This window comes from Zootoca vivipara, chromosome 1, assembly GCF_965207765.1.
Source record: "Zootoca vivipara chromosome 1, rZooViv2.hap1.1, whole genome shotgun sequence".
Taxonomy (NCBI): Eukaryota; Metazoa; Chordata; class Lepidosauria; order Squamata; family Lacertidae; genus Zootoca; species Zootoca vivipara.
The window spans coordinates 61,526,886-61,539,099 of NC_142582.1; the positions used below are offsets into that span (position 1 = coordinate 61,526,886).

At 44.4% G+C, this 12,214-nt stretch overlaps 1 long non-coding RNA gene across 3 annotated transcripts in view; it reads left to right on the forward strand.

The window, feature by feature from the left end:
- The window catches only part of LOC132592348 (uncharacterized), a 97,345-nt gene that overhangs the window by 24,856 nt on the left and 60,275 nt on the right, over window positions 1-12,214 (forward strand). For all 3 annotated transcript variants that reach the window (XR_015949035.1, XR_015949030.1, XR_015949037.1), the window contains exon 3: window positions 2,163-2,307. This is a non-coding gene — a long non-coding RNA (uncharacterized LOC132592348). The remainder of the gene's footprint in view (window positions 1-2,162; window positions 2,308-12,214) is intronic.

The following is a 12,214-nucleotide window of genomic DNA, read 5'->3' on the forward strand; positions in this document are numbered from 1 at the left end:
CCTAAGTGGTCACCCTAATTGGTGACTCTCCTGCCTGGCTAATTTGGGAACATCATCTGTGACGGGCCTCTTGATTGGTAGGTGGGCTACTTGGGCTACCTTGGAAGGGTCTGTCAGTGTTGTTGGGCTGACACTTGTTTCAGTAGCTGTCATTGTGCTGCTGGTAAGATCACAACTATGCTAACCCTGAGGTGGCAGTAGCAGGCGTGACCATCCTTTCAGTCTGCATGAGCAGGGACAACACCTATTCCCAGCTGTGCCTCCTGCAGATGCTGTAGGTAAGCATCCTGTTAAAATGTCTTAACACAGCAGTAACATCCAAGTCATTAAGTGCAAACTAGCTCTAAAACAAAAACGGGCAAAGCTTGAAGCCAACACAATGCTGTTTTCTGCTTTGTTTTCTCGGATGCCAAAGCCACGACTTTGTGTCTGCCTTTTTCAAGGCCCGGTGCCTTCCTCTCATTTTTTCCAATGAGAGGTAAACAGCTGGGGGCTCTGCCAATTCAATTAAGAATGCTCACACACACATTATATAATGAGACAGGAATTTAGCCCCCTGAAGCCTAGTCCTGCAATCTAATCTGCTATTTAGTGGCCCCCAAAGATTCCTGAAACCTTTGTGGAGGGCTCCCCGCCTCCCTTTGCACACGCTGGTCTCTCCACACTTTCCCCTCTGTTTTTCTTTCCTCTTTGGCTTCCCTTCTCTGTATTGTTTTAAGTTGGTGGCTGGGCTGCCTGCCAGATTAAATTTCATCTGCTTCTCCTCCTCCTTCCCCCCCACCCCCAAATCTTCCCCAGAAGTGATACTGTTTACTTTCTCTGCTTCTTTTCTGAATGTCTTTGTACACATTGCAAGGGATATAATCACCAGCTGTGGAGAGCTTTGTGAAATGTTAACTTACTCCTCAATACCCTTGGGCTAGTGAGTGTTTTTACACACACACACACACACACACACACACACACACACACAGAGAGAGAGAGAGAGAGAGAGAGAGAGAGAGAGACACCCCGTGTGTGTGTGTGTGTGTGTGTGTGTGTGTGTGTGTGTGTGTGTTTCAAATACAAAATAAAACAACTGCTTCTAAAAGACATCAACATATTTGTTACATTCCAATGCAGGGGGGAAACCCCCTCAATTTCTCCTTCAGGTGGAATTCGTGTGTGTTCTATTTACTCCTTCAGTATATTCCAAGTGGAAGTGTGAGCTTATAAGGAGCCCATTGTTTCCCTCCACAAAACTTTGAGGAACAATGGGAGGCAGAAGAAAGATTAAAGTAGAAAAGTGTCTCTTCCCCTCCTTTTCCTCTTTGGTGGGTGAAAGAGAGGTCAAGCTGTGCCCATTGACCTTTGCCCTCTGGCCCCTGTGAACCAAAGGCGAGCCTTTTGAAGTAGTAAAGTGCCCACGAAGAAAAGAAAACCAAACAAGCTGCCCGGTCTTTTCCCTTCCACCGACCAAACTGAGTTGGCAGATGCTTGAAAGACGATGACACGCGGTGTGGTGGGGGGCAGAAGGGAGGCTTCGTGCACTGACCTCCCACCTACCCCAGCTTGCCGTTAATTGGCACCGTAAAAAGCAAAAAAGCAAAAAGCAAAAAACCACCACCCACACACTGGGAGAGGGGGTGAGGCAAAGGGGGGAGGGTGACAGGCCTTTCCTCCTCTTTCCCAGTCCCTACCTCCTGCCACCTAGCACACCACTGACAGGGGCAGTTATTTGAACTCTCTGTTAAAACAGGCACAAATGGGAATGCTATATGGAGGGTTAAGGGGGAAAGCTTTGTATGGGAAGAGATCAGCTAGATCACCAAAAGCTTTTCCTGTTGTCAAACAGATAGGACTTGTCAGTTGTGTTACCTGAATTGATGCCGTCACATGCATGACCCCTGCTGGTAATATGCTGGAAGGTACCTTTGTACACTTCAGAGATTCTCCCTGCCTCTTCCTCCCTTCATTTGACCCTTAAATTAAAATAAGGGAAATGGTTTGTTTTCCAAAGCTAGGGGAAAGTGGAATTTGAGGGCAAAACCCATCGCAATGGTTTGTTTCTTCCCTGAAGCCCAAACCCAGGGTGAATCCTGTTGTCAGTTTTTAGATGTAGTTGCAACTTAACTGACGGTAATCAGGACCAATCTTATGAATGTTTCTGTTGTGCTCTGCAGGTTCCCCAAACATCACACTGTGCATCTGAATGAAGAGGGAGGGCAAATGGGGCAAGGACGATGAGAAGCAGCTTCCTCAAGCCAGCTTGTAGGATATCGTGACAGCTGTATGTGTATGGAGATGGCTTTGAGGGAAGACCTGTAGGTAAACAGGAACTAAATTATCAGCAAAGGAAGTTTTTATCATAATAACGCATGTAATTATTTACTTGGCTGTATCATGCTATCTTTGTGGAAGCCTGCTGCTAACACCGGCAGCTTCAGGGACCTTAAGGAGAGGGATTTCCTTTCTCCGATTCCATTGCTTTCAAAGGGTGCAACCTTTCTCTGTTGAAGGGAAGATGACAAGTAAAAGGTAAAGGTAAAGGGACCCCTGACCATTAGGTCCAGTCGTGACCAACTCTGGGGTTGCGCGCTCATCTCGCATTATTGGCCGAGGGAGCAGGCGTATAGCTTCCAGGTCATGTGGCCAGCATGACTGAGCTGCTTCTGGCAAACCAGAGCAGCACATGGAAACGCCGTTTACCTTCCCACTGTAGCGGTTCCTATTTATCTACTTGCATTTTGACGTGCTTTCGAACTGCTAGGTTGGCAGGAGCTGGGACCAAGCAATGGGAACTCACCCCGTCACAGGGATTCGAACCGCCGACCTTCTGATCAGCAAGCCCTAGGCTCAGTGGTTTAACCACAGCGCCACCTGGGACAAGTACCAAGATGCAATTCAGAGGAGAGTGCTCTCACTTTGTGGTACCTCCGAAATGCTCATCCAAAATTCTCTCTGGATTTTTGGGCTGGGTTGTTTTACCAGTGCACAGGAGCACAGGTGTGCAGTAGTAAAATGCTTCACAAAAGCATACAAGCTCTGTTCAGGTGTTCTTTTCCCCTACCCTGCAATTAGCACCAGACGATTTATGCTCCTGAATACCATTTACTGGAAACTGCAGGGGACAAGAGGGCTCTTGTGCTAACATCCTGCTTGTGGTTTCCCACAGGCATCTGGTTGGCCATTGGAACAACAGGATGCTGGACTAGATGGGCCATTGGCCTGATCCTGCAGGCTCTTCTTATGCTCACAAACTATAGTTCCAAATATTCTTTTTTGGGGGGGGGAGGCAAGGTGGCACGGCAGTTTAAAGTACGGTAGTATGGTACTGCTTTAAATGCATGGTGTGGGTGTGGCCTTAGAGAATAACTCTCCAACTTCCTTACTGTAATTCTAGCCTATTATGATTAGCAGTGGAAGTGTGGATGTTCCCACTTAATCAGTTTATTGAATGTAGGCCAGAATTCATTTTTGCTTTCCCCCTTCTTTTAGCACATATGGAACAGAATTTGAGGCTCCTGGTCTGACTGCACACAATATTCAGTTGGGTGCTGTGTATCATGCCAAAGTGTACTGAACTGTGTGATAGCAGATGTTTCTTCATTTAAAACAATTACATTTGGGCCATTTTAAACCACATTTTTCTATTTAAAAAAGGTCTCTTGCAGCTGCACACTGCCATTGCCATTGGATAGTGTCTGTGACATCCATGGCAACAGGTGGTAGAGCTGAACCTGGCTGTAGTAGAGCTTCATATTTCAGTGGAATTTAATTTTAAATACCTGGATTTTATATGCAATGCTCCCCCCCCCAGCTGCGCCTTCAGAATGAACCACTACTTAAAATGTTCTATGAAGGCACTCCACACCTCTGAGAATAGATCCTTGACATTTCTGAAGCTGTACAAATGTATTAGATAGATGAAATCATCATGCATAGAAATAAACAGTTTGGTTCACCTCCAGATCACAGTGGATCTCTGTGTTCTTTTTGGATGGCAGGCTTTTAGTTTAGGTTTTGCTGAAACAAGCTCCCCTCTGGGAGACAAAACAATGGCGCCAATGCCAGGATGTTGGGGCCCCTGTTATATGCCACCCTCTCATCTATTGGGAATGGCATTTCAGTTCTTTATGAGTGACCTCAGTCGGGGCCAGCTCTGGGATATGTTGTTACAGGGATAGACGCACACATTTGAGCAAACTCTCAAGGATTATTCCTGGAGTGTTTAAGGGCAAGCTCAAACCTGCCTTGAAAATAGTGTTGACTATTTAAAGCTTCTGAGGATGAGCAGAAAGGATCAGATGGCAAAGGGAAGGCAGGGAGGTATGAAAGCAAGGAACTTTATGAGTATAGCCAAACTGCTATATCACAGCCTTCCCCAACCTGGTGCCCTCAAATAATTTGAACTACAGTGCTCATCAGTCTCAGCCAGCACAGATGTGCTACTTGGAGTCAATGGCACTCACCCTATTGCCCTAGAAGGGCTACATTCCTGGGTTGGCAATCCCCATCTGTCCCTCACTTCCCTGTGCAGCTTGTGCAGAAACTACCTTCTCAACCAATGGACCCACTATTAGTCTCATCTGCTCAATCTGCCAGAGCCTGTCTTCACATGCAGAGGAAGTCCTTAACTCACTGAGGGTTTGAGACCCATTGGCTGCCCTTATCTGGTTTAGCCAGCCAGTTGAAGCCATCCCAGTGATGTGACCATTGTTGCATGCTGACAGCTTCTAGGAGCCACAGATGAGAGATCTGTGCAGGATAGGGACCAAAGGTGGACATAGTACCCTAGAAGGAGCACAGTGTGCCCCCCACCACAGGTACTATCCCTGGCATGCATACTGAATTAAATTTCTATACAATCCTGAATAGTCACAGGAGATTTTTGTACAGTCTGATCTTCCAGACATACCATGCTTGCTTAGAATTGTAGCGTGTCACTTTATATTGGGGGGGGGGTGGAGAGAGAGAGAGGAGGGGGAATATTAAAAATGTCACTAGCTGATGATACTGGTTCTGTGTTTTGTAAATTTCACTTTATTTAAGAGGGTTTTTGCTCTCTTGTATGTTAGGTGATACAGAAATAGACTGAATAAACAAATAAAGTAATACTAAAGAGGCTAGGGATGCAGGTGGCACTGTGGGTTAAACCACAGAGCCTAGGGCTTGACGATCAGAAGGTTGGTGTTTCGAATCCCCGCGATGGGGTGAGCTCCCATTGCTCGGTCCCAGCTCCTGCCAACCTAGCAGTTCGAAAGCACGTCAAAGTGCAAGTAGATAAATGTTGTTGTTGTTTAGTCGTTTAGTCGTGTCCGACTCTTCGTGACCCCATGGACCATAGCACGCCAGGCACTCCTGTCTTCCACTGCCTCCCGCAGTTCCGTCAAACTCATGTTCGTAGCTTCGAGAACACTGTCCAACCATCTCTTCCTCTGTCGTCCCCTTCTCCTTGTGCCCTCCATCTTTCCCAACATCAAGGTCTTTTCCAAGGATTCTTCTCTTCTCATGAGGTGGCCAAAGTATTGGAGCCTCAGCTTCACGATCTGTCCTTCCAGTGAGCACTCAGGGCTGATTTCCTTCAGAATGGATAGGTTTGATCTTCTTGCAGTCCATGGGACTCTCAAGCGTCTCCTCCAGCACCATAATTCAAAAGCATCAATTCTTTGGCGATCAGCCTTCTTTATGGTCCAGCTCTCACTTCCATACATCACTACTGGGGAAACCATAGCTTTAACTATACGGACCTTTGTAGGTAAGGTGATGTCTCTGCTTTTTAAGATGCTGTCTAGGTTTGTCATTGCTTTTCTCCCAAGAAGCAGGCGTCTTTTAATTTCGTGACTGCTGTCACCATCTGCAGTGATCAAGGAGCCCAAGAAAGTAAAATCTCTCACTGCCTCCATTTCTTCCCCTTCTATTTGCCAGGAGGTGATGGGACCAGTGGCCATGATCTTGGTTTTTGTGATGTTGAGCTTCAGACCATATTTTGCGCTCTCCTCTTTCACCCTCATTAAAAGGTTCTTTAATTCCTCCTCACTTTCTGCCATCAAGGTTGTGTCATCTGCATATCTGAGGTAGTTGATATTTCTTCCGGCAATCTTAATTCCGGTTTGTGATTCATCTAGTCCAGCCTTTCGCATGATGAATTCTGCAAATAAGTTAAATAAGCAGGGAGACAATATACAACCTTGTCGTACTCCTTTCCCAATTTTGAACCAATCAGTTGTTCCATATCCAGTTCTAACTGTAGCTTCTTGTCCCACATAGAGATTTCTCAGGAGACAGATGAGGCACTCATCAGGCACTCCCATTTCTTTAAGAACTTGCCATAGTTTGCTGTGGTCGACACAGTCAAAGGCTTTTGCATAGTCAATGAAGCAGAAGTAGACGTTTTTCTGGAACTCTCTAGCTTTCTCCATAATCCAGCGCATGTTTGCTATTTGGTCTCTGGTTCCTCTGCCCCTTCGAAATCCAGCTTGCACTTCTGGGAGTTCTCGGTCCACATACTGCCTAAGCCTGCCTTGTAGAATTTTAAGTATAACCTTGCTAGCGTGTGAAATGAGCACAATTGTGTGGTAGTTGGAGCATTCTTTGGCACTGCCCTTCTTTGGAATTGGGATGTAGACTGATTTTCTCCAATCCTCTGGCCATTGCTGAGTTTTCCAAACTTGCTGGCATATTGGGTGTAGCACCTTAACAGCATCATCTTTTAAAATTTTAAATAGTTCAGCTGGAATATCATCACTTCCACTGGCCTTGTTATTAGCAATGCTTTCTGAGGCCCATTTGACTTCACTCTCCAAGATGTCTGTCTCAAGGTCAGCAACCACACTACCTGAGGTGTACGAGACCTCCATATCTTTCGGGTATAATTCCTCTGTGTATTCTTGCCACCTCTTCTTGATGTCTTCTGCTTCTGTTAGGTCCTTACCACTTTTGTCCTTTATTATGGTAATCTTTGTACGAAATGTTCCTTTCATATCTCCAATTTTCTTGAACAGATCTCTGGTTTTCCCCATTCTATTGTTTTCCTCTATTTCTTTGCATTGCTCATTTAAGAAGACCCTCTTGTCTCTCCTTGCTATTTTTTTGGAAATCTGCATTCAGTTTCCTGTATCTTTCCCTATCTCCCTTGCATTTTGCTTGCCTCCTCTCCTCCGCTATTCGTAAGGCCTCATTGGACAGCCATTTTGCTTTCTTGCATTTCCTTTTCCATGGGATGGTTTTCGTTGCTGCCTCCTGTATAATGTTACGAGCCTCCATCCATAGTTCTTCAGGCATTCTGTCCACCAAATCTAAATCCTTAAACCTGTTCCTCACTTCCACTGTGTATTCATAAGGGATTTGATTTAGATTGTATCTCACTGGCCCAGTAGATAAATAGGTACCACTATAGCGGGAAGGACAGATCGTGAAGCTGAGGCTCCAATACTTTGGCCACCTCATGAGAAGAGAAGAATCCTTGTGAAAGACCCTGATGTTGGGAAAGATTGAGGGAACTAGGAGAAGGGGACGACAGAGGACGAGAGGGTTGGACAGTGTTCTCGAAGCTACGAACATGAGTTTGACCAAACTGCGGGAGGCAGTGGAAGACAGGAGTGCCTGGCGTGCTATGGTCCATGGGGTCACGAAGAGTCGGACATGACTAAACGACTAAACAACAACATAGCGGGAAGGTAAACGGTGTTTCTGTATGCTGCTCTGGTTCACCAGAAGCAGCTTTGTCATGCTGGCCACATGACCTGGAAGCTGTACACCAGCTCCCTCGGCCAATAGAGCGAGATGCGCGCCGCAACCCCAGAGTTGGTCACGACTGGACCTAATGGTCAGGGGTCCCTTTAACTTTACCTTTAAAGAGGCTATCTCTGTTTGAGCCACTCTTAGTATACGATATTCCTATGCATCTGCATAGTCCCTTGACAGCTTTTGTTTTAGGTTACTATTTTTTGAAGTAGAAATTGATTTATGTTGTCTTGTATTAAAACAACAGACATGGTGGGCGCAATACATGATTCTTCTGTTTGAGACTATGGTAAGGGCAATGGGCTAAAAATATACCGGAGGGAAAACAACAATTTTGGGCCCTTCGTTTGAAAGTGATGGAGGAACAGCCAAATATAAGGGGATTTCTATGTACTTGAGGGACTCCTTAGTATGCAGAAGTATATTAGTTTTTAATTTAAAAGGAAAGGAAAGGAAAAATAGAGGGAGCAGGAATAAAACTGACCTGCTCAAGCCCTTAACAGCTTATAGTAAGTATATTTCAGGTGGGGATTAGGTTCAGTGGAATATGATTGGGAACATCCTAAAAATCTGCTTCATCCTTTAAGGCAACTTTACCATAGATGCCAAAGTCAACTTGATTCTCCCTATATCGCCACTCCCACATTTATAAAACATGTTCCATGTCACACAGTTAATACACTTGACATTCTAATAGAAATTGGCAAGTCAAGTACTCTCTGGAGTTGGCTGGCTAGTTGACTAACAGACTGTGAATCACATTAATAAGAACAATAAGCTCAGAAACAATGCTTATATTGAAAGATCAATCAGGAGAACTGACCCAGACTCTCTGTTTCCTTTAACTGGTCAACTCAACACATGGCTTGGCTCATATTAATGACAACCTCTCATTTTGATTTATTCAGTTATATGTATTCTTCTCACCCTTCTAGCTTCTTCTTTGAAAGAGGATAATTGAAGTTTATTGTGCTAAGGAAGTGTTATGGAAACTGTCTATATGTTATTTTTTTTAAAGGAAAAATGTTTCTGCGATTTATTCTCTCTAGCCCCAAGCCCCTATATTATTTTTGTTGTTCCTTTTTGTTCTTGACCTCTTCTTTTCCCAAGTCCTTCTTGACTTATCTTCCTTCTCTGCTCACTCATCCCGTATCATCCTGCAACAAGGAATGAATGAAGGCATTCTGATTAGGTGTTTTCTTTTGCCAGTCAATCTTTTCACTAATTTCCTGTAAATGATTAGGTATCATATTTTAACATAACATGATAAATTTCATAACATTTTTTTCAGTGACTCATTTACATTCTTTCAGTGTTTGGTTTCTCTCTTTTTTTCTGGGAAGCTTTAAATATTCAATCACTCCTTCCTTAACCATTTGTATGAGAGGACTGCAATAAATGTATTATTATAAATGATGCAGGACAAATAAATATATTTGAAAATTACATCTGCTAATGTGCCCAGTGTTATATTTGTTCCTCTTTTCTGGGATAGGAAGATGCCTTGGTTGTCAAAACGCACATTTAAGCATTTTAACTTGCATGGGTGGGTGGGTGGGTGGAGGAATTAGCAAGAGTATGAAACATTTGACTTTCCTAAAGATTTTGTAAACAGAGGTCTTGGAATTCTGTTCTCTCATGCACCCAGAATAATGAGTTTACATGTAGTGTGTACGATTGCCTAGGTCTCTAACTGGTGGAACATTTCATGATCTCCCCCACCCCTGTCAGCCATATTTGACAGGTGGGTGAGGTTGTCCACCTGTCAATCACCAGATTTGATAGGGCTGTCAGCTGATCCTTTTTTGCCCACATGGTTTGCCATCTAGCTGTGCAGTCAAAGGCACAGCCTTCAAAGTTCCCATCAAAGGGTTCTGCAAGACCCCATTGGAGATGCTGTTGATAAGCCCCTTGCAGAGCATTTTGCAAACTGTGTGGGCAAAAAAGAGAGAGAAATCTCCAGTGCAAATTAGGGCAATTTCCATTGGGTAATGTGCATCAGAAAACCTTCAGCTTGCATTGGAATATTTTCTGATGCCTTAGAGAGCGATGTAATTTAACATGTTTATTTTGCTGATATTTAGTAAACAAAGATAAAAACTTTGAAACTGATACTGTATTTGAAATTGGCATCTATTAATTTCACTAATGAATTTATGAAAAGGGGGAAAAATTCTGCAGAAAACCAGAACACTGTAAAAGTCTCCACCCCCAATCACTGCCATAGTCCTATTATAATAGTGGTACAAGAGTTTCAGTGGGAGGGGGAGCAATTTTGGCTATTATCTGGGGGAATTTCAAATGTGGACTACCGGTATGTGGAACACACGTGCTCTTACTAGCTGAACCACTACCTCCCACCATATTTCATTCCCCATGGAACAATAAAAGGTCACATGACTGCACTATTCCAAGGGGTGCTGTGGGAAGAAAGGAACACCATCTCTACCACTGTGGCCGCTAGTAAAGAGTGGCAGCAGAACCTGTCACTCTACCCCCATTTTTTCACCTCTTTCATGCCCGCAGACCCCCTCCCCTTACCCCAAATTTTTTGAAGTCCAAATCTGTGAGCTTCTGACTACCCCAGTTTACATGCAATAAGTCCTGTTCAAAACCAAGATCATGGCCACTGGTCCCATCACCTCCTGGCAAATAGAAGGGGAAGAAATGGAGGCAGTGAGAGATTTTACTTTCTTGGGCTCCTTGATCACTGCAGATGGTGACAGCAGTCACGAAATTAAAAGACGCCTGCTTCTTGGGAGAAAAGCAATGACAAACCTAGACAGCATCTTAAAAAGCAGAGACATCACCTTGCCGACAAAGGTCCGTATAGTTAAAGCTATGGTTTTCCCAGTAGTGATATATGGAAGTGAGAGCTGGACCATAAAGAAGGCTGATCGCCGAAGAATTGATGCTTTTGAATTATGGTGCTGGAGGAGACTCTTGAGAGTCCCATGGACTGCTAGAAGATCAAACCTATCCATTCTTAAGGAAATCAGCCCTGAGTGCTCCCTGGAAGGACAGATCGTGAAGCTGAGGCTCCAATACTTTGGCCACCTCATGAGAAGAGAAGAATCCTTGGAAAAGACCTTGATGCTGGGAAAGATGGAGGGCACAAGGAGAAGGGGACGACAGAGGACAAGATGGTTGGACAGTGTTCTCGAAGCTACGAACATGAGTTTGACCAAACTGCGGGAGGCAGTGCAAGACAGGAGTGCCTGGCGTGCTATGGTCCATGGGGTCACGAAGAGTCGGACACGACTAAACGACTAAACAACAACAACAACAAGTCCTGTTCAAGCAAATAATGCTGGTATCTTCAATATTACATGTTGAGCCTGTTTTATTGCTTCCTGATGATTCTGGCTGGGGGATTAAGGATAACTAGCCTGTTAATTGCCCCGTTGAATAGCCTTTCTCAATTGCTCCAATGACAGATTCTGTTTCCACAGAGGAGATGGCTTTGATTACTCATTTCCTTGAATTTTTTGTTCTTTTCATTTTCCCCCAGCAAAATAATGCTATTTCACTATTAAAAGAAAGAAAACACACACACACACACAAGCGATTCAGCTATTAAAGTCTACCCCTCCATGAGAACAGATACTGAAATTGAGGCAATTAGGAGAGTCTAGTCAGAAGGTGATTAGCTGTCCATTCATCACTGATCCCCTGGCCAAAATTAACAGGAAGAAATACAGTTAATGGGCTGAACCTGAAAACGGCAAAATCTTAAAATGCAAAAGCATAGAAGTAAGTCCCGAAAACCTTGTGAGAGCAATCCTGCAACTGTCATTCAACTGGCTATGGGGCTGTTGGGATTGGTGTAAATGCCACTTTGCCAAAATTTGCCAGTAGGGTGGCGCTTATTTCCCAAGGTGCACTGGTATACCCTCTGAAAGCTCTGCATGTGCAGATGTTCGATTGACCAAAATGGTGTGTGTGTGTGTGGGGGGGTGTCACCCAGGATCTGAAAGATGTTAAGCACTTTTGTTTCCCTAGCCTGGGTGAAAAATGAAAGCTCAAGTATTCTAGCACTGGATCTGGTGTAGTTCATTCCTTCCCATGGATTGCAAAAGAAAAAGAAAATATGGGGCAGGGAGGAGGGGGGAGGGAGGAAAACCATCCCCAGCCTTCTGTCCTTGCCACCGAGACCTGGCAGATCTTAAGAAGTGGCAGTAGCTCTGCCATGGAATATTCTCACCCCCTTTCCGCCATGTAGCACTATGCACGAGTGCTGAAATTGCCTTTTATTACAACTGCGGATTGGGGCTGACAAAGTATAATTTGGTATTCGGGGTGTCTGAATACTATGTTAAAAGTGAGTGAAGAAAGGATGGCAGTTCCAAAGAAAAGGCTGGTATTAAGGCAGCAATGCATACCACAATTCTTTGGCAGCATGAAATGTGCCATACATATTAAGGAGGAGTCTGTATGGAAGAATCCAGCCTGGTTTTCCAGGAAACTTACTGGAACAGGCTCCTGACTC